The sequence below is a fragment of the Zingiber officinale genome, chromosome 1B (genome assembly GCF_018446385.1).
Source record: "Zingiber officinale cultivar Zhangliang chromosome 1B, Zo_v1.1, whole genome shotgun sequence".
NCBI lineage: Eukaryota > Viridiplantae > Streptophyta > Magnoliopsida > Zingiberales > Zingiberaceae > Zingiber > Zingiber officinale.
In genome coordinates, this window is record NC_055986.1 from 7758339 (window position 1) to 7782995 (window position 24657).

A 24657-nucleotide genomic window follows, 5' to 3' on the forward strand; every position below is an offset into this window, starting at 1 on the left:
CTCATATCAAGATTTACAATTCAATCGGAGAATCATTTATTAAAGGCTTAATTAAATGATCTGAATATGATATTTATTTATGTATTTTATTTTTGTAGATCATCATGTCATCTAGTACATTGAATACACTGTTTCTACATTATCTATTTATCTTCCATGTATTACATTACTTTATGCTTCTCAACCAATATATCTTAATGAATAAACCTTATATTTATTCAAGATCCAACTTTAGTGATATTTCTCAAATTAATTAATGTGTAGACAAATATAAAAAAATATTATAATTGAGTTTCATTGATAACCAAAATGCTCTAACAACAAAAATTACATAAGGGAATCAAGTCTCATCCTCTCTACTTGATCCCTAAATTTCAATAGTGTCATATCTTAGTCAAAGGATCAACAATCATGAATTTAGTGCTAATGTGTTCAATAACCACTGTCTTATCTCGAACACGTTCTTTAATGGCTAGATATTTAATGTTGATATGTTTTTTAATGTGTTCAATAACCACTGTCTTATCTCACTTTTATTCTTCTTAACCATAAAGACAACAGCTAAATTATCACAAAATATTCTTAATGCTTAGATATAAAATCCACAATTCTAAGCCCTGAAATGAAACTCTTCATCCAAACACCATGTGAGGTCACCTCAAAACAAGAAACGAAAACTTAGTCTTCATAGTGGAAGTAGCAGTCAATGTCTACTTTGCACTTCTCCAAGACAACTCCACTGGATAGCATAAAAATATATCCAAAAGTTGATTTTTGTGAATCAATGCAGTCGGCGTAGTCTGAATCAGAGTAGTCAATCACCTCTAAATTCTCAGCTCGTTTAAATACAAGCATGTAGTCTTTAGTCTCTTGAAGGTATCTCATCACCTTCTTTGCATCTTTTAAGTGGTCTATAATCGGATTACTTTGATATCTTCCCAATATAGCAACAACAAATGCAATGTCAGGTCTAGTGCAAACCTGAGCATACATCAAGCTTCTGACAGCAGAAGTATATGTAGTGTTTTTTATTTGTTTTCTTTCAAACTCATTTTTTGGACATTGATCCATATTGAATTTATCACCTTTCACAATGGAAGCTATATTTGGTGAACAATTTCCATCCAAAATCTCTCTAAAACTTTGTTGATATAGGTTTCTTGAGATAGTCCTAAGATTCATTGAAATTTGTCTTTGTGTATCTTAATACCAATGACATAATATGCATCACTCATATCTTGTATATCAAAGTTTTTAGAGAGAAATTGTTTTATCTCATATAGTAAAACCCTATCATTGGTTGCAAGCAAAATATCATCCACATAGAGAATAATGAAACAAATCTTGCTCCCATTGACCTTCTAGTATATACATTGATCCATGACATTCTCCAAGAAACCAAATGAAGAGATGACATCATGAAATTTTAAATATCATTGACGGGAAGCTTGTTTCAATCCATATATGGATTTCTTGAGCTTGCATACCAAGTGCTCACCATTACTAGAAAAAACCTTCTAATTGTTTCATATAAACCTCTTCTTCTAGATTTTCATTAAGAAATATAATTTTTACATCCATTTATTGTAATTCTAAGTCAAAATATGCAATCAATGTTATAATAATACGAAACGAATCTTTCTTAGAGATAGGAGAAAATGTCTTTTGTAGTCGATTATTTCTCTTTGAGTGAATCCTTTAGCAACGAGTCTTACTTTATATCTCTCAATGTTGCCTAATGAGTCCTTTGTTTTGAAGACCAATTTACATCCTATGATTTTTGCATTATCAAGCAACTCGGCAAGATCCCAAACTCCATTCAATGTCATAAAATTGAATTCTTCTTTCATAGCATCATACCAAAATTTTGATTCACTACAACTTATGGCTTGTGAAAATGTTTTAGGGTTATTTTCGGCTCCAACATTAAAATTCAATTCTTGTAGATACACAACATAGTCACTAGGTATTTCTAATTTCCTTATTCTAGTAGATCTTCTTAAGGTATTCTCTTGAGGAACTTGTTGTTCAATCGGTCAAACAATTCCTTGTAGTTCCTCATTAACAATTTGATCGACTAATTTTTCATTAATATTTTATGGAATCTCATCAATTGGTTATCTAACACTCATTTGTGCTTGAGGGGTGCGAATGATATCCCATTTATAACTTGAATAAGGTGGTTGATCATTAATGTGATCTTTCTCAAAAGTTATGTCTTGAGAATGATCACTGTCACTATCAAGTCATTCTTAAGAAATTTTACATTTCATGATTCCACAATTCTAGTGATGTGAAATGGACAATAAAATCTATATCCTTTGGATTTTTATGTATATCTAATGAAATACCCACTTATAGTCATCAATATTTTATGGAATCTCCTCAATTGGTTGTCTAACACTCATTTGTGCTTGAGGGGTGTGAATGACATCCCATTTATAACTTGAATAAGGTGGTTGATCATTAATGTGATATTTCTCAAAAGCTATGTCTTGAGAATGATCAGTTCCACTGTCAAGTCATTCTTAAGAAATTTTACATTTCATGATTCCACAATTCTAGTGATGTGAAATGAACAATAAAATCTATATCCTTTGGATTTTTATGTATATATAATGAAATACCCACTTATAGTCCTTGGGTCAAGTTTCTTTTCTTGTGTGTTATAAACTCTTAATTCAAATGGGCATCTCGAAATACGTATATGTAGGAGTATATGTAGGAATGAACTGGGTCAAGAAATTTTGAAGAAACTTTGCAAATTAATCAAGTGTTTGTCCGCTCTCAGTGTATCTACCATAATATTCTCTAACTTTATCTATTCTCATGATCTTAATTTATTTTTCACATTATTTTTCTATCTCCACCTTAAATATCTTAAAGACATTTAATACTTCACTAATGTTATGAAGCAGATAGTTATACATATATCATGAGCAATCATCAATAAAAGAAATGAAGTATTTTAGATCATGCATATCCATATTTGAACAACATATATCTGAATGTATGATCTCTAATATTTTAGTGTTCCTCTTGATAATCTTTTTGGATTTGTTGGCCTATTTTCCCTTAATGTAGTCCACACAAGTCTCAAAATTAGCAAACTCTAAAATACCAAGTACTCCTCCATTTACTAATTATTTTAGCCTCTCTATGGAGATATGCCCCAATCTTTGGTGCCACAAAGTAGAGGAATCCTCATTTATAACACATCTTTTAATACCCTCTCAAACAAGCATAGTGGTATTGCTATTATTTTATAAAGATATAAAATAAAGGCACCCTTTCCAACCATATTAGATTTATAAAATAAACTCATAGTGTTATTTAAAAATTTAAAAGAGTATCCAAACGGTACAAGCTTTGAAATATAAATTAAATTTCTTGTAGAATTAGGAACATAAAATATTTTTTCTGACTGTAAAATAAAACCACTATCCAAAATTAAAAAGCATGTTTCAATTGCCTCCACATATGAGTACACCTTGTTTCCAGAATAGATGCTATGCTCACTTTCTATTGGCTTCCTTAGGCTTTGCATCCCTTGCAAGGTATTTATGACGTGGATTGTAGAACCGGACTCAATCCACCAAGTGGTATAAATCGTACTAACCATATTAGATTCATAACAAACAAATAAGATAGAAATACCTTTCTTTCAAACTAATCTTAAATGTGGTGCAATCCTTCTTCATGTTCCCATTCTTTTTACAGAAGAAACACTTGGATTCCTTCTTGATGTCAGGTTGGGATGAAATCTTCCCTTTACTTTTTCCCTTGTTTGTGGCTTTCCTTGTGCAATCATAAGAATATTATCACTTATTTTCATCAACAACCTTCATTCATCTTATACACACATGGTCATTAACTTATTGATTGACCGCTTATCCTTATGTGTATTGTAGGAGATTTTGAAAGGACAACATTGATGAGGAAGAGTGCATAAGATGTACTGCACAAGGAAAGTTTCAGATATTTCCACCTCGAATGTCTTTAATCGACCTATTATATTCCTTATCTTCATGATGTGCTCTCGTTGGTTGGCGGAGGCGCTGGGGGCGAGCGTAATCGCTGCCACCATGATGTGCTCTCGCACACCTTTCATGCTGGTGATCCTTAATGATGAGAATTCCATTATTAGGGTGCTAACAAGGGCCTTGTCAAAAGTTGTAAATTCTTCATCAATTCCCTTAAGTAGGCCCTTGACTTTTCCATGCTCCTCAATCGAATCACGAATACCAGTAGAGATTTTGGTCTTTATGAACATTACGTAAAGACGATTAGATCCTCCCATTTTTCATAAAGGTTAATCTCATCAGGAATGCTAATTTCATTAATAGCAAATGGTTCGTCTTTCCTTATGACATAGTTAATGTCCAACCACCCCAAATGAAGAAGAACCCTTTCCTTCTAGACTTTATAGTTATCACCCTTGAGTTCGAGGATATCACAATGCATATTAGAGAAATTTGAAGATCGTGCTATATAAATTAAATACATGTTTATTAAAAAAAATTGAGAAAAATGCCATGTTTACTAATGTAAATCATGTTTAGAGAAAAAAATCTAGTGACATAAAACTTGCCTATGGGCTAAAGTTTAATTCAATTAGATTTTACTATAATTTTATGATAAAACTATCTAATTATATTTTCTTTAACTCCTGTGGGTACATTAAAAAAAATATAATTTGTATTTTATTCTAGTTAATCATATAAATATAACAAAGATCCCTACGGATAAAATTTGTAAAGTTTATATAATTAAGTACAATTTATGTCCATTATATGATCCTAATCCACTTAATGTATAATTTATATAATTAAGGGTGTTGTGGCTAAATCTCAATTATTTAAAATTATACGGTTCACTAGACTGTTTTTCTTAATATTTATATATTAATTATTTAGTAACACAATCAACACTTTCCAAGAGTGTTCCTAGGAAAAATTGGTAGGCCAAGTTCTCTTTAAAAACCAACCTCTTAAGAGATAACAACATTACCAAGCAGACTAGTGGCTCAGGCGTTAGCTCAAGACGGGAGCATCAACAAGGCTAGTCTATGAATAATTCCATGAATCATGTTTTCTTATGTCACCTTATAATTTCTATTTAAACCTAATTATTCAAATAATGAATCTTCATTAGCCAAAATTTTCAACTTAATTTACATATAAAATTTTTAAGTGCAACATCAAATCACATGTATGTAAAGAAAAATTTATAATAATTGATATATAATATGTAATTTATTCCAAGAAAATTAATATTCATAATTTTGGAAGTATAATTTTTCTAAATTTTAAATTTCATACATGTAAATCATATATGTATATAAGAAATAATTCACAATCATTGATACACCACAGGTAAATTTATTCCAAGAAAACCAATATTCATAATTTTGGAAGGATATTTTTAATCCAAATTAAGTATAGGCAAAATTTTCAAATTCTAAATTCCATTTTTTTTAATTTTGAAAGTTAGAAAATTGAATAATAAAAAAAATTGCTTGATTGAAAATTATATCAAGCCAAAGTAAAAATTATATTGATATCAATGGTTAAACTTTTAAATCATGCTGAGTCCAAAATAAATATAATAATTGAAAGTGAAAAAATAAATCGATTGTTACTTCCATCCATTAATATTGAAGAGCGCTTGAACACCACTTTTGTTGTTCAATGTTTTAGAATCTTCTGAACACTCCAAACCTTTTCTATAGATGGTATTGTTATTCTTGAAAGATATTGATATTGTCTGAAAATTATGAAGAAGGCTAGCCAGGATGTGACTTCTGGGTTGACCGCATGTAGACCTCGCTCCACTCTGCAACACAAAAACATCAATGCCAGGCCAGGGAAGGGGTCTCCAGCATTGGCCCTTTGACGCTCAAGTCAGTCACCAAAAAAATGGAAGAAAGCGAAGCAACAGTAAGCACATGCGTGAATAGTGAATAACGCGTACCTCTGTCGGTACATGAACCCCCATTTTATATGGCTCCCCAGCGGGCGATGTGCACTCACCCCAAGATACAGGAACACTTCCCTAACCGTCTTAGGAAAAGATCTGTCAAGAAAGTGTCTTTGACACCATACCTTAACATGGTATGCAAATCCCTGATGAGACAGTAGAAACTTCTGTCGTATGATCCGTCTATTGACTCTGCCTCGTTGTCAACAACATTATCTCCCAAAGGGATATTAAGAGATATGAGAAAGGTCCCACTGTTTGACCAAGCGAGGATCCGCTCGGCCGGAGATCCCCGCCTGATCAACCTCTGCTGCTTTCCCTACAGTGCTTTGGTTCGTAGATTGTTTCCGCCTGACCGGACGAGCGCTCTGGTCGTCTTAACGTTCCTCTGCTCCATGATAAGTATATGATGTTCTTGCCGTAGTGCTCTTGGTTGTACGGGCGTTCTGCTTGGACCAACCATTTGTTGATCGGACATTAATGCCTGATCTATAATTGCAGTAGACCTCCACTCGGTCCACCTTTGGTGAGTCAGTTAGTTCTCTGGTGTTGACCACCTTGACTTTGACCTCCACATTGACTGCTATCTCCGCCCTTGACCCGCATTTGGTATGCCCACCTTTATCATAGCATCATATATGTATGTTTAGGGACCTTAAAGACTACTATTTATAGGGATTCATTACCAATGAGTTAATTCTTAGTATTATGGTAAATCATGTCGAGATAATCATACCATATTAAAAGATATGATATATAAGATAAAATTTTAATTAAGAAAAATGATATGTTCAAGGAAAAAATCTCAATGAAAAGTTCAAGAATATATACATAAATTCATTGGGCCCACAAAAAATGAAATGATGGATCATAAATTTATATGTCTATCTTTGAATTTTTCCTTGAGATTTTTTCTTTGAACATATCATTACTATTTAATTAATTATATATATTTAAATTTAAATCTTACATTATATAACCTGTTAATACAGGTAAAAGATTATATAAAAATAAAATCTTAATAAATATACCTTACTTAGTAAGGTTATTAAAGATTTATAATCAAAATAAAATATTTCCAACGGCTTCTCTGTCTTCGAGCGGAAATGATGGTGGTAATTGTCATACTGTTTTTAAAGTTAGCAGGCTTTGAGCATTAATGTATGTAAAATATATTTAAAAAGGAAAAAAACTAAAACGAATAAATAAAGTTAATTATTGAGAACATCAACAATATGATGTCTAGACGAAATAGAATCAAATGTCTCATGTCTCCACCCATATGGTGGAATGATAAAGACAAATAAAAGATTAGAATTTGAATTTTAATAAAAATGGAAAAAAAAAATGAGAATCTTAATTAGCCTCACTGACTCCACAAAAATTTACCATCGGCCAGAATTTGAATTTTAATAGATAAATATTCTGGAGGTCGACCGTGTATATATATTTATACGGATCTTGGGATTACGTGGAGGTGAAAGTTAATATGATATGACAGTCAAAGTCATCAGGAGGTGACAACCAAAGGACTACTCTCAACAGAGCCTGGCTTCTTGCTCAGTGTTAAGAACCCCAGTACAAGGACGACCGATCCTAGAGCCAACTGAGCCTGAGGGACCTAATGTGTCGCTCTTCTACAAGATACTTAGCATATAACTGATCATTCTTAGGCTGATCGGAAGGATCGATCTGCCACAAGGTTGTCCGATAATATATTCGTTCGGGTCTAAGTGATCCAACCTTTCACTCTCAAAGTACAACTTAATATACGGCTAGTCAAACATATGGGCCCTCATTGTTCATGCACTCGCCCTCCTTCCCATATACGGTAAGTTGTGATGCTGATCAGGGCTCAGTATCTTTATCTCCGCATAATAAATATGAAAGGCAACTCTCTGAAGGAACCCCACCGGATTTCCAGAGCTCAGATTATCACTATAGGGACAAGTCTCCAAACGTCAGGACGATCAGTTGAAAGTACTGACTGGGCCTCTCGAGACTTAGCTCCCCATTATTCAAGAACAAGTTAATGATGACAAGGATAACACGATGTCCGCCAGAAGCCACTCGATATACCATTCCATGAGCTCTAGTGATCTCCTCAAAATCCATTGAACCAACATGTTTTACACAGGCTATTAAGGATCCAAATTGGTGTGTTGCGATGACTATATAATTTGATGCTCTCTTTCGTAATGAGACTTGGTTCTTAGTTCCTCATACTGCCTCCGTGAATATTGTGGGTTCCAAATGGGTCTCCCATCTCAAGTATCATGCTGATGACTCTCTTAAACGATATAAAGTTGGTTTTGTGGCAAAAGGTTTCAAACAACAGTCAGGAATTAACTTTAATGATACATTTAGTCTGGATATTAATATTACAACCATCAGATTATTAATATATATAGTTGTTATCTCTAACTGGCCAATACCCCAATTAGATATTTCTAATGCCCTTCTTCATGTTGATCTTGAGTAAACCGTGTATATGGAGCAGCCTCCTGGGTTTATTCATCTGCAACATTCAAACACATGGTTGCCAGTTGAAGAAATCATTATAAAAGCCCCTTGTGCATGGTTTCATCGTCTCTTTACTTGGCTACACACTCAAGGGTTCTCTGGCTCAAAAACTGACTCCTCTTTATTTTATAAGTAGAATGCCAACTCTATGTTTTTTTTCCTTATTTATGTGGATAATATTTTTCTAACCGGTAATGATCAAGAAAGCATCACTTCTCTACTTCATCTTCTTAATCATAAATTTCCTATTAGAGATCTCGGTATATAGCCCGTTTCTTTCTTGGTATTGAATTTTTCTTAAATCCTGATGGTTATCTCCTTTCACAAAGCAAATACATTACTGGAATTCTTCAATAGGCCAAGATGGATGGTGCATGTCCTATCTCAACACCGATTGTTGTAGGCAACTTTTCTTCACCCTCATCATCTCTTGCTTTGGTCGATCCTCAAATATATTGGAGTATTGTTGGATCCTTATAATATGTCACTATCACACGTCCAGATATATCTTTTACTGTCAATCATGCTTGTCAATATATGCACTCTCCCACTGAACAACATTGTGAAAGAGTTAAGAGGATCCTTCGCGATCTCTTTTTATATTGATGTTCCTCACGGGAGTTGAATGCATTTTGTGACACAGATTGGGCTGGCTCTCTTGAAGACAGACATTCTACTAGAGGATATATAATATTTCTTGAACGAAATCTTATCTCATGACATTCTAATAAGCAACCTACTATATCTCGATCAATACTGAAGCTGAATATAAAGCTATTGTTAATGTAATGTCTGAAATCATTTGACTTCAATCCCTTGTCTCAGAATTATATCTTTTTACTGATGTTATACCTAAGATATAGTGTGATAACATTGAAGCAACATATATTACTGTAAATCCAGTTTTTCATGCTCGTACTAAACATGTGGAGATAGATTTTGACTTTGTAAGGGAACATATAGCAGATAAACAACTGTCAGTCTCATACATCTCTACAGAGGATCAAGTTGTTGACACCTTCACCAAGTCGTTATCCCGGCAACAATTTCTTAAATTGACAACCAAACTCAACGTGTCCAGAATAATAATCAGAAGAGTTATCATGTTCTGAATAAAATTAGAAATTGATTTCAATTATTGATGGCTTACTATGTTTGGATTGCAATCGCAGCCGTATTTATCATTATTTCTATATTTATTATTACTATAGGTATCACAATATGTAACCATATATACTATAATACTTTTACATATATTATTTGACTATCTTTATAAATAAGTTTGTTAGATAATATTAATGATAAAGCAATTATTTCTTTTTTCTCTTTTGCTTATTACATTTTTATCACATGTATCCATGAAAATGGTCAGTCGTCATAGAACCACCCAAATTTAGGGGACTTGGTTCTCCTTTGCTTCATAATCAGATCTCTAGTATTGCACGACATATATTAGGGTAGTCCTAAGGGGTCAAACATCCTTACAGAGCTCAGTGGTTCATCCATATATATCAATTTGCCACTATAATATGCATTCGGTCGGCTAAATGACTAGCTGGGATATACTCAGGGGATCACATTATCAGAGAATTGCAAAAACTTGTCAGAGAATAACAACCATTTGTCAGTAAATATTCTTTTGTTATTATATGGGTATTCAATAAAACCTTCCTCGAAGGTGACTCTACATTTTCTATTAGCCGACACATTATAACAGCATATTCTTTCAACTACCTCATTAACAGCGTCAATTACACAAAGGCTGCACACAGGTAATGAAAGATTCCTCGAACGGTGACTATACACCTCCCAGGGTACATATTGTTAGACGTTGCCAGCGTTTAAGAAGTGAAGGGGTGATTTGTTCACCTCCCCCCATTTAATCCCTCAACGTTTATTTCAATGAAGGCCATCAAAGCATCGATTACAAATCGATGCTTTCTTCCTATATAACTATGCGTCCAAGAGCAATCCGACAAGGCTTGAGATCGAAGGTGATCAAAGAGAAGAATGTTTGGCGAGTGGGTTTTGGTTTATGGAAAGAGGTGAAGGTTACTACTACATGGTGATTTTCTTGTTAGAGTGTATACTAAAAGCCTAGGTTTTTGTAAACATTTATTTTGAAATAAAGAATCAATTGGTCAAATGTCTACATTTATATGCTAAGTGTAGTTCAATTAATTTATATTGTAAATAATATGGTGTGTGGTGTCACACACAGAAGATCATGTTATCAATTCCTTATAAATTATAAACAGTAGCTCACGACTAAGATGGATAGGAATAAACCATTGGAATAGTCGTAGTGTAATTTGGTATTGGTTTATCTTGACTATAAAATTACACTAGTACACTCTGAGTGTATTGAGCAGGCTCATTTAAGGTAGTTTATTTTTATACTAACTTCATAAAAGAACAAGACCTTTGTTATTATGGAAGTGTGTGCTCTTAATCCTGATATAATAACAAGCGCATATATTTAGTATTTACTTTTTTAATTTATCAAAGGGTGCCATTTAGTTCGATAAATCAATAGGCCCGATAAGTTGGGAAATAATATTATTTATAGTGTGTGTTGTTGATTATAGAAGGAAATTGTGTCCTAGGAATCTAGGTTGATGATGTCCCCAAGAGGAGCTCATAAGGATTGTCATGTAAACCCTGCAGGTAGACTTAGTCCGACATGATGATAAGGTTGAGTGGTACTACTCTTGGAGCTAGATATTAATTGAGTTGTCAGTAACTCATTTAATTAGTGGACATTCTATATCTTAAACACAGGGAGATTAACACACTCATGATAAGAAGGAGCCCATATAGTAATATGGGATTGATGAGGTAGTTCAATAATAACTCTTTAGTGGTATGAGTTATTATTGATGAACTCGAGTTGGGTGTTCGGGGCGAACACGGGAAGCTCAAGTTTATCGGGAGACCAAAACCAATTCCTCCTCTCGGTCCCTATCATAGCCTCTTAGTTATAAAGTTTTATACCCACTCAAACCCACCTTCTTACCCATCCCAAGGTGGCCGGCCAAGCCAAGCTTGAACCCAAGCTTAGGTGGCCGACCACAATAAAATTAAAAGGATTTCATTTTTTAAAATCTTTTCTTATGTGGAAGCCATGATTTAAAAGAGAGTTTTAAAATTAAATCTTTCCTTTTATAGTTTCTACAAAAGATTAAGAGAAAGGTTTGATATCTTTCCTTATATGTAGATTGAAAGGAAGATTTTAATTTTGGAGAAAATTTTCCTTATTGTAATCATCCACATGTTTTAATAGAGAGATTTTAATTTATAAAATTTCCTTTTATAACCAACCATGAAGGAAATTTTTAAAGAGAAATTTTATTTTACAAAATTTCCGGAAACAAATTAGGAAATTTTAATTTTGTGTTTAAAACTTTTCTTGTTTGGAGGATTTGAGGTGGCCGACAAATAGAAACAAGAAAAGAAAATTTTAATTAAAACTTTCCTTATTTGCCAAGACCAAGGAATATAAAAGAGAGGGTAGAGGTGTTTCACCTTACAACAATATATCTTCTATTATTCCTCTTTTCCTTGGTGGTCGCCGACCCTCTCTTCCTCTTCCTCTCCTATTCTTCTTCCTTGTGTGGCCGGCGGCATCTTCATCTCAAGGAGCTTGGTGGTAGCCGGATCTTGTTAGAGGAAGAAGGAGAGATAGGAAGCTTTGTTTCTTAGCATCCCTTGGAGCTTGGTTGGTGACCGAAAGTTCTTCATCTCTTGAAGATTGGTGGTGGCTGAAACTTGCTTGGAGAAGAAGGAAGCTTGGGTGGATTCTCGTCTCGGTAGATCGTCGCCCACACGACGTTTGAGATAAGAAAAGGAATACGATAGAAGATCATGAGGTCTATAAGCTACAAAAGGTATAACTAGTTATTAGTTTCCACTAGGGGTGTAAATGAGCCAAGCCGCTCGTGAGCTATTCGAAGCTCGATTCGATAAAAGCTTGTTTGAGTTCGTTTAATGAGGCTCGTTAAGATAAATAAACCAAGCTCAAGCTTCACAATATTCGGCTCGTTAGCTCATGAACATGTTCGTTAAGCTCATAAATCAACTTTTAAATAAAAAAAATAATAGTTTTGATATTGAATTTATAGATTTTACACTCTAATTATGAAAAACATAGACAAATATATTAAATTTATTTATTAGAATAAAATTATAAATTTTAACAAGAATATTATAATTTTCTAAAAATATATAATTTAATTTTTAATAAATATTTAAATTTATAATTTATATTTATTAAGCTCGTTTAGGCTTGATAAAAGCTCGAATAAGCTCGTGAGCCATGAATATATTCGTTAAATAAAGCTCGAGCTCGGCTCAATTATAAACGAGTCAAACTCAAACATCCAAGAGTTCGGCTCGGTTCGGCTCGATTACACCCCTAGTTTCCGCATCATAACTAGTTCATCTTTTTGTTTAGATCTTGAAATACCAAACACAAGAGGCTAACGTTTCTAGGTTTCGGATTTATGATTCGAATTTGTGTTTCTTTTGTTTTTTCGATCTTGTGATTCGATTGTTCTTATTGGTTAAACCTAGGGTTACTATAAGGAGATTAAATATTGAATTTCGTTGAAAGACTTTGTCTAGGAAGTGGTGGATGCTCCCATAACCAAGGAGACCTAGTGCCTCGCCATGTTTAACCTCGAAGTCGATCTCTGAAATAAATATTTAATTAAATTTGTAACATAGGTGGATTTGGATTAATAATGTTAAGCATCGTTTGCGATCCAAGTCTAAACCTCTAAGAATAGATAAATTGAATTTGGAATCAATAATGTTAAGTTCTGTTTACGATTTCAAATTTAATTTCTAAAGAACACAATAGGTTGTTAGGAATGGTTCAGGACTTGTATAAAATTTTTGTACAGGGGAACCAGTACGATATTCAGAGTAGCAACCGACACTTCTCTGGGACAATTGCTTCTCCTTTGTGGTGATCGTCGTCGCGACAGCAGCAGAGTGTATCTAGTGTCTTCTTTGAGTTTTTCCACCAAAGCACTGTAAGTTCATTTCGTTTCGTACGAAGTATGTTATTACGAGCAACAATGGTATCAGAGCCGTTGCTTAGGAGTTAGGAGAGGAGAAATTCCTCCAGCGATCGGAGATCGCATCGCGACATTTACCGCATAGTTGTGTAGGGAAAAAGTGACCGAGTCATTTTCTCTCCGTCATCGGAATTGATGCAAGCGTCAGTGAGGGGCTGGTGACCAGTGTCCGTGGTCGGTGAACGCCCTCTACTGTGTTGAAAGGCCGACGATTGGTAGCCAACGCATTCATCGTGATGGAGAGAAAATATTATAATATTTTTGATGACAAAGTAGTTTCGTCATTTTTTTAAATTTTGATGGAGAGAAAATACTGTAATATTTTTAATGAAAAAGTAGTTTCGCCATTTTTTAAATTGATTGAATAAAATAAAATTTTAATCGATAAAATTAATTAATTAAAAAAACAAAAATAAGTTTTAATCGATTAAAATAGATTTTAATATATTGAATAATATGTGTAATGGATTAAAATGACGAATCTTTCAAGTCATTTTCTCGTGCGAAGAAAAAAAATTGAGAATCACTGTCGCTACAAAAAAAAATAATGATTTAGGGACAAAAATCTGGGACGAATATTTTTCGTCGCCAAATCGCAATAACTTTGGCGTAAATTACCAACAAAATATATTTTTGTCACTAAATTTGTCCCAAATTCTGGTGCGAAACCAGGATTTATCCCAAATTCTGCGACAAATTCAGTATTCGTTCCAGATTCTAGGACGAATCTAGGATTCGTCCCAGATTGTAATTTTTTTTTAAAAAAAATATAAGGTCTAAATATGGATCTAGAAATATCAAAATTTCATGAAACAAGTTTATATGGGTTCATATTATTCTCCTAATAATGAAAATGATCTCATTTATAATTTTGACCTAATAAATTGAGTATGGTATTTTTTTTAACACAAAATAGATCATATACAAATAAAGAATTACCACACTTAATTTATTATATCAAAATTATGGATAAGGTCATTTTTATGATCAAAAGAACAATACGAGCCTATAGGAACTTATTTCAAAAAATTTTATCCCAGATGCAAATAAAATAATTTTTTTAAAAATAATTAGAAGACTTAAATATAGACCTAGAGATATCAGAATTTCATGAAACAAGTTTCTATGAGTTCGTATTGTTCTCTGGATAATGAAATGCCCTTATCTATAATTTTGACCCAATAAATTGAGTATGGTAATTTTTTAACACAAATTAGATCATATACACATACAAAATTACCATAATCAGTTTATTATGTCAAAATTATGGATAAGGTCGTTTTTATGATCAGGATAACAGCAACCTATAAGAACTTGTTTCATAAAATTCTGATATCTCTACCTTCATATTTAGGCATTCTAATTTTTGTTAAACGTATAATGTATCTCTAGGTTTCACGAACAATCACTTAGAGTTTCGCTCAACTCATAATGTATATCCAAATCCTTAAATATTGTGTTAGAGATATCAGAATTTCATGAAACAAGTTTCTATAGTTTGTATTGTTTTGCTGATCATAAAATCGATCTCATCCATAATTTTGACCAAATCAATTGAGAGTGGTAATTTTTTAACACAAATTAGGTCTTATACAAATAAAAAATTACCACACTCAATTTATTAGTTCAAAATTATGGATGAAGTCATTTTCATGATCAAGAGAATAATACAACTCCATAGAAATTTGTTTCATGAAAATTCGATATCTCTAAGTCCATATTTAGGTTTTTTTTTGAATTTGGGATGAATCCTAGATTCGTCCCAAAATCTAGGATGAATCCTGGATTTGACGCAAAATCTAGGATAAATCTGGATTCATTGCAAAATTTGGGACAAATATGGATTCGTCCAAAAGCTGGGACGAATCTGGATTCGTCGCAAAATCTAGGATGAATCATGGATTCGTCCCAAAATCTAGGACGGATCCAGGATTCGTCCTAGATTCAAATAAAATAAAAAAAATAAAAAAATTAGAAGGCCTAAATATGGACATAGAAATATCGAAATTTTATGAAACAAGTTTCTATGTGTTCGTATTGTTCTCCTGATCATGAAAATGACTCCATCTATAAGTTTGACCTAGTAAATTGAGTGTGGTAATTTTTTTAAACACATATTAGGTCATATACAAATAAAAAAGTACACACTTAATTTATTATGTCAAATTATGGACGAGGTCATTTTTATGACCAGGAGAACAATATGAACTCATAGGAACTTATTTCATGAAATTCTGATATCTCTAGGTCCATATTTATGTATTCTATTTTTTAAAATTATTTTATTTTTTTTGAATCTGGGACGAATCCAGGATTCGTCCCAGATTTTGGGACGAATCCTGGATTTGTTCTAGATTAGAATTTTTTTTAAAAAAAATTAAAAAATAGGAATGCCTAAATATGAAGTTAGAGATATCAAAATTTTATAAAATAAGTTATTATGGGTTCATATTGTTTTCCTGGTCATAAAAATGTCCTCATCCATAATTTGACATAATAAATTGTGTATTTTTTTATTTGTGTATGACCTAATATGTATTAAAAAAATTATCACACTCAATTTACTAGGTCAAAATTATAGATGGGTCATTTTCATGATCAGAAGAACAATTTGTGTAGTAATTTTTTATTTGTATATGACCTAATTTGTGTTAAAAAAATTGCTACACTCAATTTATTGGGTCAAAATTATGAATGATGTCGTTTTCATGATCATAAGAATACTATGAACCCATAGAAACTTATTTTATGATATTCCGATATCTCTACTCCCATATTTAGACCTTCTAATTTTTTAATTTTTTTTATTTTATTTGAATCTGGGACGAATTCAGGATTCACCCCAGAATTAAAAATTTTTAAAAAAGACTCCAAACTCCTAAATATGAATCTAGAGATGTCAGAATTTTATAAAACAAGTTTCTATTTATTTGTATTTTTCTCCTAGTCATAAAAATATTCTTATCCATAATTTTAACCTAATATATTAATTATAGTGATTTTTGTAATTCCAAACTTTATAGATCTATTTTTAATATATTAATTAATTTTTTTTTATTTTTTTATTTTTCTCTTTGGGACAAATGTTATTTTCATCTCAAAATTTGGGACCAAAATATCTTTCGTCCCAAAATTTGAGATGAACTCTCTTTTTGTCCAAAAAAATTTGGGACTTATCCCTAATATCCCCAGCTATCCGATAACTAATTCACTCTCCCCTTACAGCTTCCTCAATCTCGTATTCTTCTTCTCTTCGATCTCCCCTCCCTAGGGCGGCGACGGTGAAGGAGACGGCAGCGAAGGCAACGAAGCGTAAGCTCCCCCTCTCCTCTCTCTTTTCTCCTCCTCAACGGCGGCCGGTCGTGGGTGCCCTCGGCCGACTCCTGCTTGTCCCGTCCGCCCCTGGTGTCCTGGCGTGGCCGCGTCCGGCCCCTGGTGGCTGCGTCTGGCCCCTGGTAGTGGATCACTCTCTTGATCCGACGCATGTGCTTGAGTTCGTAGTGCTTCTGGGATATATTTACATTTCTCCCTTGTTTTTTTTCGTCTGTGTTTGGTGTTGAGATGTGCCCTGTGCTTTTTGTAGTTGTGACATCGAATGAGTTTTAGTTTGTGTCTGAATTTACTTGTGTCAAGCTGGGCGTCGTGAGGAGGGCTGCTGGTGAGCGTCGTGAGGAGGGCTTCTGGTGCAGGGTTAGTAATGCATTGGCAAACAGGATTATTCCTACATCTTAAGAACAATTACCTGTGAAAGGATTAGTAGTGCATTGGCAAACCGGGTTGCCAGAAGCATGCCAGCCATTAAAGCCGCCATCCAAAACCATAACATTGTTGATTCTTGCATCTTATTTTATCTCTGATAAATAATCTAAAAACTTATGCGCACATGATGGACCTCGAACCTGCAAAGCATTGCATTCAATTTAGAATAGATCGGTTATCGGTAATTTTAAATTGCTTCATATTTAATATAGTTTTCTTTATGTTGATGATGTTTGTTAGATATTTCAATTGGATTACAAATAGTTATAAATTATTGTTACCCTTATATTTGATTGTTGAGTTCGTAAGGTTTTTTTTGTGCAGGTCTCATTTTCCTGTGAGCTTACATTTTCCTGTGAGCTTAGTGTGTTTGGAGATACTCTTTTTTCGTCACCTGTTTAAGGTATATCTACGTTAGTTACTAAGATGCTTGTTAGATTTTTCCAACTTATTAAATTTGAATTCAATTAACTTTCTACTTATTAGAGACATATTTAGTGTTAAACAACTTTAGTAGAAAAACGGTTATAGGGTTTAAGCTAATAATATGTGTGTGCATGGCAACATCAATTAGGCATTCTGATGGTTAACCTACATGGAAACTAATAATATGTGTCTGTATTAAGTAGACCAAAGTAGATTTTGCAATCAATGGTAAGCAGTGTCCAAATTTTACCTTTGAACCATTACGGATAGCCCCAATCTCCAATTTTCCACAAGCTACAACCTTCCCCATAGAGGTCTTGACAACATCACATATAGGAAGAATAAGAGACTTTGACACATCCCTCAAAGGTGTCTACAATGAATCTATTGCATCCAACAGACAAACCCCTTGATACCTGTGTCAACTTTTTTTAGTTACAAAAATTTAAGAAAGGATTTTCAATGTGCATACATAAGAAGGCATGAAATATTAAGGTCTTCAGAATTGAAATAAGTCTACTATTATCAACATTTTGGTGATTTGCTATTCAATGCCAAGAACCATAAATCTGTATGAGAATAATTAATGATATTAAACATATACATGGAAGACCCACCAAGATAATAATTGTACTGTAAATTGCATGGCTATCTTGAATCTTAATCCCTAATATATAACCATCACCACACTACAACACAGATGTGAAAACTAGTAGTGAAATTAATAAAACACAAGTTGTGTTGTGAGAACTACAAGCTGAATAGATATTTGAGCATGCACTACATCTATGCATCCTTTTGAGCATACAAGCATTATTATCACCCTTCCTGAACACAAGAAGAGGCAGTATTGAAGTGTGTTTAGTGGAGTCTTGGAAATTATGTAAAAGGTAACGGATTCTACATCTATGCATCCTTTTGAGCATATGAGCATCATTACCACCCCTTCCTATATACTAGATGAGGCAACATTCAAGTGTCCTTTATGGATACTTGAAAATGGTCATATTATTTGTTTTCATTAACTGCTTACATAGTTGCTTCAAAAAAACATGCCACTTCCTTATTGGAGTGCATCATAGATCTCCAAAATATTTTTTTTCTTTAATCAAATACAATTTTTTTTGTACTTTAAGGTAAAAAGATATATTAGATCCGCATTAACAATTGACAATGGAATTATTAGTTCTATATCCACAAAAAATATACTAGATGAGACAACATTCAAGTGTCCTTTATTGATCTAGTTTGTTTGTTTGTTTTTATGCAGGAAAAGATGATTTGATGAGGAAGATAGTTTGTGGAAAAAGAAGATGAGTTGATGTATGGTTTGTTTATTTTGAAAAACTTATATAACTTTTAGGAGGTGTTGTACTTGTATTACTTTTTTTGGAGTATTGGACTTGTATAAGTTCTTGGAGTAAGAAGAAAGTTCTTGTAGAACTTTTTGAGAACTTTGGAATTGTATTATTGTAAAATTGATTTCAAATATTAATAGATGTGTATATATGTTAAATAGGATGTGATAATGTTAATCAGGATGTCTTGAATATTTATGATGTGGTATTTAGTTTTGTTGTGCATAAGTTTATATATATTAAATTAGAAATTATAAAAATAAATTGGTTCTGTTGGAATTTTGGGGATTTAGGGTTGAATTTGGTGACAAAAATAATTTGTCGTCAAATTATCGTAATTATTTTGCGTCCCAGAATCTGAGACAATTTGGGATGAAATTTAATTTGTTGCAAATCATAATTTTTATTATTATTATTTTTGTTGCCAAATTGTTGCAAATTTGGGACAAAAAAAATTAGCTATCACATTTTTTTATATTGTTATTTTTATAGCCAAATTTGTTGCAAATTTTGCAACAAAAATATTATTCGTCCCAAGAGTTGTTTTTGTTGCATAGTTGTCTATGATAATTTTGTGACGAATTTTATTTTTGTTACAAAATTTGCAATGAATTTGTGACAAAATTATAATTTGTTTCCAATTTCGTTGTCAAATTTGTCCCTAATTTTGCAGTAATTTGCAACTAATATTATTTTTGTTGCAAACTTTGCGATGAATTTGGCGATAAAAATATTATTCGTCGTCAATTTCGATCCTAAATTCGTCGCCAAGTTAGCAACGAGAATTTTGGGATAAAAATTTTTTCGTCCCAGAATTAGTTCCAAAAATTTTTGCAATGAATTTTTTTTTGAAATTTGTCCCAAAACCGTATTTTTTTTAGTGTGTGCACGTGAAAAAAAAACCGAAGCATGAAAAAAAATAAAATGTCTGTTGCTTTGTTTTTTTCTCCAAGCATGCAAAACGAAAATTTTAAATACTTTTTTAATAAAATTAAATGAAAAATTAGAATTTTTAATTAATTATGTTTGGATTTACCTGACTATTTAATAGTCCCATCCGAATCGGTTTAGTTTATTTGAAATAGCTCATATCAAATTAGATTGGTCTATAAAGATCCTAATTTGGTTCAACCCATTGGTTAGTTTAATTATACCAATTTGATTCAATAATACCTAAATCTAGTTCAAACCATTGGTTAGTTTAATCAGATCAATTTATTATTGAATTAATTAGGTAGTTTAATTACATGGATTGGATTAATCAAATCAGACCAGATTCATTCTAATATGCGAGATTTGATCAAATGAGTCAAATTACCTAATAGATAAAGATTTGATGAAATAGATTAGATATAAACCACAACAAACATAGATAAGACATTTCTGTTTAATTAGATTTGTTTTGATTAGAAAATAGACTGAACACAGGAGTTGATCAACAGATCTAATGTGTCAGTCAACTGGATACTCCCCTTATTTTTTTATTTGCTTATGTATTTTGTATATATTTTTTCTAAGCATATGTGAGAATTGAATTTGACCGGTTTTGTTACTAGTTTGTCGATTTTCTACTGATATCATTATTTTCAATTCCAAATACCGTTAACAATATACACGATGACTAGTCACTATGAATGACAACATAAGCTTTGGGAGGAAATCAAGGAGCTATAATATGACCCACATCACAAAGTTAGATGGCTTATTGATCGACTCAATCAGATATTCTGGAAACTCGAGCGAGGATAGTATCTAGTCCGGGACAAAGATAGAAGATAGGCTCTTGTTCAGTTATTGCCAGAACATCTCAGTGATATAACACACCAGTTATAAGATCATTCTGAATGACGCATCTCATATTTAGAGATGTGCAGGGAGTTACATTGGAATGAGATCCTAAAGAATCTGAAGATGACCCAGATCCCGAAGAAATGGATCCTATAAAATCGGAGGATCCATAAATGAACCTTGAAGAATTTGAAGAGGATCCAGAAATGGATCTCAAAGAATTTGAAGAGGATCTAGAGATGGATCCTGAAGAATCAGAGGAGGATCCAGAAGAGTGTATAGAAGATCAAGAAATGAATCTAAATATGGATCTGAAGAATGATTTTGAGGCTGATCTTGCCATCGTCAAGTTCAGCATGAACGAGATAGTATTGCCCATTGCACTAGTATATTTTCTAGTGAGAGTGGTGCTAGCTTATCTATGTTATTAATGTTCTGTACGAACTCATTTTGTTTTTCTGAAAATAATACAGTGGAACCTATTTTTTTGTATAAATAGTGATATATTTTATGAAAAATAAAAACATTTATGTTTTAACTAACTTGCTAATGATTAGTTCATATTTTATGATTAGTTCATTTGATAGGATATGTGCAATATAATTGATCAATGTTGATTAGATTGACACATACAATGATGAGTAGAAATATAATTATCACTTGATTTTGTAAACTAATTCTAATTTACACTGAGTCAATAATTAATTACATGCATATGAATTACACTGAAATAATAAATGATATATTTATTTATTGTAGATTATGACAACTAAGAACATCATAGTTGAACTTAATAAAGGAGAGATATTGTATGGGGATAATTACAAAATCTGACATATCAAGATACAATACATTCTTGATGAACAAGAAGTGATAGAGACTATAAATTAGTTAATGGAAGAACCGGCTTATGGTTCTACAATACAGCACAGACGTGACCTTGATGCTTATAAGGCATAGAAAAGGAAGGACACCACTGCTAAGGGAATATTGATTAGTTCAATGGTTGATGATCTGGTATTCGAGTATGAGCCATTACCATCAGCTCATGCTATCTAGGCAGCCCTTAGAGAGAAGTAAAGTGGAGTAAGTCTGAGTAAGTTTCGTTACCTAACAATTAAGTTTGATAACTATAAAAAGTGCTCAAATGTTATGATGACCCAATATCTAAGGGAAATGGGTAATATGATACGAAAGATGAAGACTACTGGTCATGAGTTGACCGATAACAACAGGTTCAAGCAGTAATCCTTTCCCTTCTTGATTCTTAGGAAATGATGAAATAGAACCTTACCCACAGTGAGAGTATCAAGACTTTCATTGATGTCTCACATCATGTAGAACTTGAGGCGGAGAGAATTGAATCCATAAGGATTTTTGGTCAAGTTTTTGTAGCTGAAGATTCGGGTTTCAAGAATAAGAAAAGATGATTTAAGAAAGGAAAGGAAAAAAGGAAAGGAGGCTAGTGTTGTTGCTGCAAAAAAGCAAATCAAGAAGAAAGGAAAGAAATATGGACAAAAACCTAAGAGCAAGTTAACTTGCTATAACTGTGGCAAGAAGGGATATTTTGCTTGGGATTGTACTGAGCCTAAAAAAGGTAGATCTATCTTTAATTTCTTTCCATGAGTATTATATTGCAAGTACAGTATCGTTAGCTGATTCTTATCCTTTGTCGATTATAGATTCAGGAGCAACGAACCATATAGCTTGTAATCGAGCTACATATGTGGAGTACCATCGGGTACCAGCTAGCAACAAATAGATATATGTAGGTAATAATGTAAGAATTGAAGTCAAAGGAATTGCCACTTGCAACCTGAACCTATGTGGTGGACGAACCTTGTTTCTACATGATGTCCTGTATGCTCCTGAGATTAGACGGAATCTAGTTTCTGTTACTTGTTTTCTTGATTTAGGTTATTGTATGAACTTTTATAGTCGTTGTGTGAAACTTCGCATTAACTTTGTATTAATTGGGCATAGTTATGTAACAAATGATCTTATGATTCTTGATGTAGAACCAAATAATAATGATGATTATTTTTTAAACATTGCTCTTACTAGTAATGCTGATGTTAATGATAAAATTTAACATTGGTGAGCGACAAGCTGTGACCATCTCTGAAATAGAGTCAAGAGATGCTACTTTTCTCAAAACTGAGTTTCTAACACGAGGTGAAGTTGATAAGACAATTCCTATATATGCAATAGTGGAGGAGGATAATGTTCCTTTATCAACAAATCAGAAGATGTCTAAATTTAGTCAACCTAGTGGGAGTAATTTGCTATTGAATGAGTCAGTTTCTCAATAATCTAACCAACAAAGAAGTAGTCGTCAGATTATTCCTCGTAGAAAGTTTGACATTGAGAATGAGGCATTAATGATTCTCCTAGTCGACGATGAGGAACCTCGAACAGCTGAGGAAGCTTTGAAAAGCTCAGTAAAAGAAAAATAAAAAATTGCAATGGATGAGGAGATAGAGTCAATGAGAAAGAATCAAGTTTAGGATTTAGTCGATCTTCCTCGGAGCCGAAGGGCTTTTGGGAATAAGTAGATTTTCAAAATAAAGAGAAAAGCATATGGATCGATTAATTGATACAAAACTTGTTTAGTTGTAAAATGATATACAGATGGAGGGTGTTGATTTTAAAGAGACATTCTCTCCAGTTGTGAAGTTTGTGTCAATACGTGTCATCTTAGCTACAATAGCACAATTTAACATGCAATTAAATCAGATAGAAGGAAAAATGACTTTCCTTAATGGTAATCTTGACGAAGAAATCTATATGGCACAGCTAGAAGGTTACATTGCTAAAGGCTAAGAAAATAGAATATGTAGACTTAAGAAGTCTATATATGGGCTAAAGCAGGAATCAAGACAATAGAACATAAAATTTAATGAAGTCATTTTATCTTATGATTTTGAATTGATTAATAAGAATCATTGTGTTTACTTAAGAAAGGAAAAAAGAAAAGTTTATTATTTTATCATTATATGTTGATTATATGTAATAGCTGAAAGTGATATAAAGTGTGTGATAGAAGTCAAATCATGGCTTTCACCATAATTTGACATAATAGATTTGGGAGAAGCTGAGTACATCTTAGGAGAGAATTCGTTAGAGATCGATCAAAAAAACTTTTGGGTTTGTCTCAAGAAGTTTATATCACTAAGATGTTACAATATTTCAATATGTCATATTGCAACATTGACACTACAAGAAAAACCCTTATAGACATCGGTGGAACAACAACTGTTTTAAGTAAATTCCAATGTCTTTGAGTATTTTACACTGATTTTTCCAAAAATCGATGTCTATGAGCGCAGATTTTCGCTCATAGACATCGGTTTTTTTAGCCAATGTCTTTGAGCGCCTTTTTTTCGTTAATAGACATCGATTTTAATAGCGATTTTTAAAACCCGGTGTCTATGATAGCTTCCTTGTTCTATCTACGAAATCATATATGAAAAAACCATTGTTAAAGTAGTGTTAATGAACCAAAATAAAATAATTTAATTTTTCCACCAATACTTAGCCAAAATTTACAACACTTCACTCTTCCCTCCAAACCTAAACCTATATCGCGCCATCCACCGTATACCATCGTGATGCCACCACCACTTTCCTCCTCGCCTCATCTCCCTCTTCCCCTTCAAAGATCTACGAAAGATGGCGCCTTTTTCGTGGACGAAGGAGGATGTGCTACGGTGCTGCGGTAGCAAGCGTTTCACCAAGGAGCT

General features: G+C 32.9%; 1 long non-coding RNA gene across 1 annotated transcript; it reads left to right on the forward strand.

Moving 5' to 3' along the window:
• Positions 1 to 16713: 16713 nt before the first annotated feature.
• LOC122048726 lies at positions 16714 to 19322 on the forward strand. Its single transcript, XR_006130737.1, has 3 exons — positions 16714 to 16895; positions 17667 to 17745; positions 19039 to 19322. It is a non-coding gene; the product is annotated as an uncharacterized LOC122048726 (long non-coding RNA).
• Positions 19323 to 24657: the final 5335 nt, after the last annotated feature.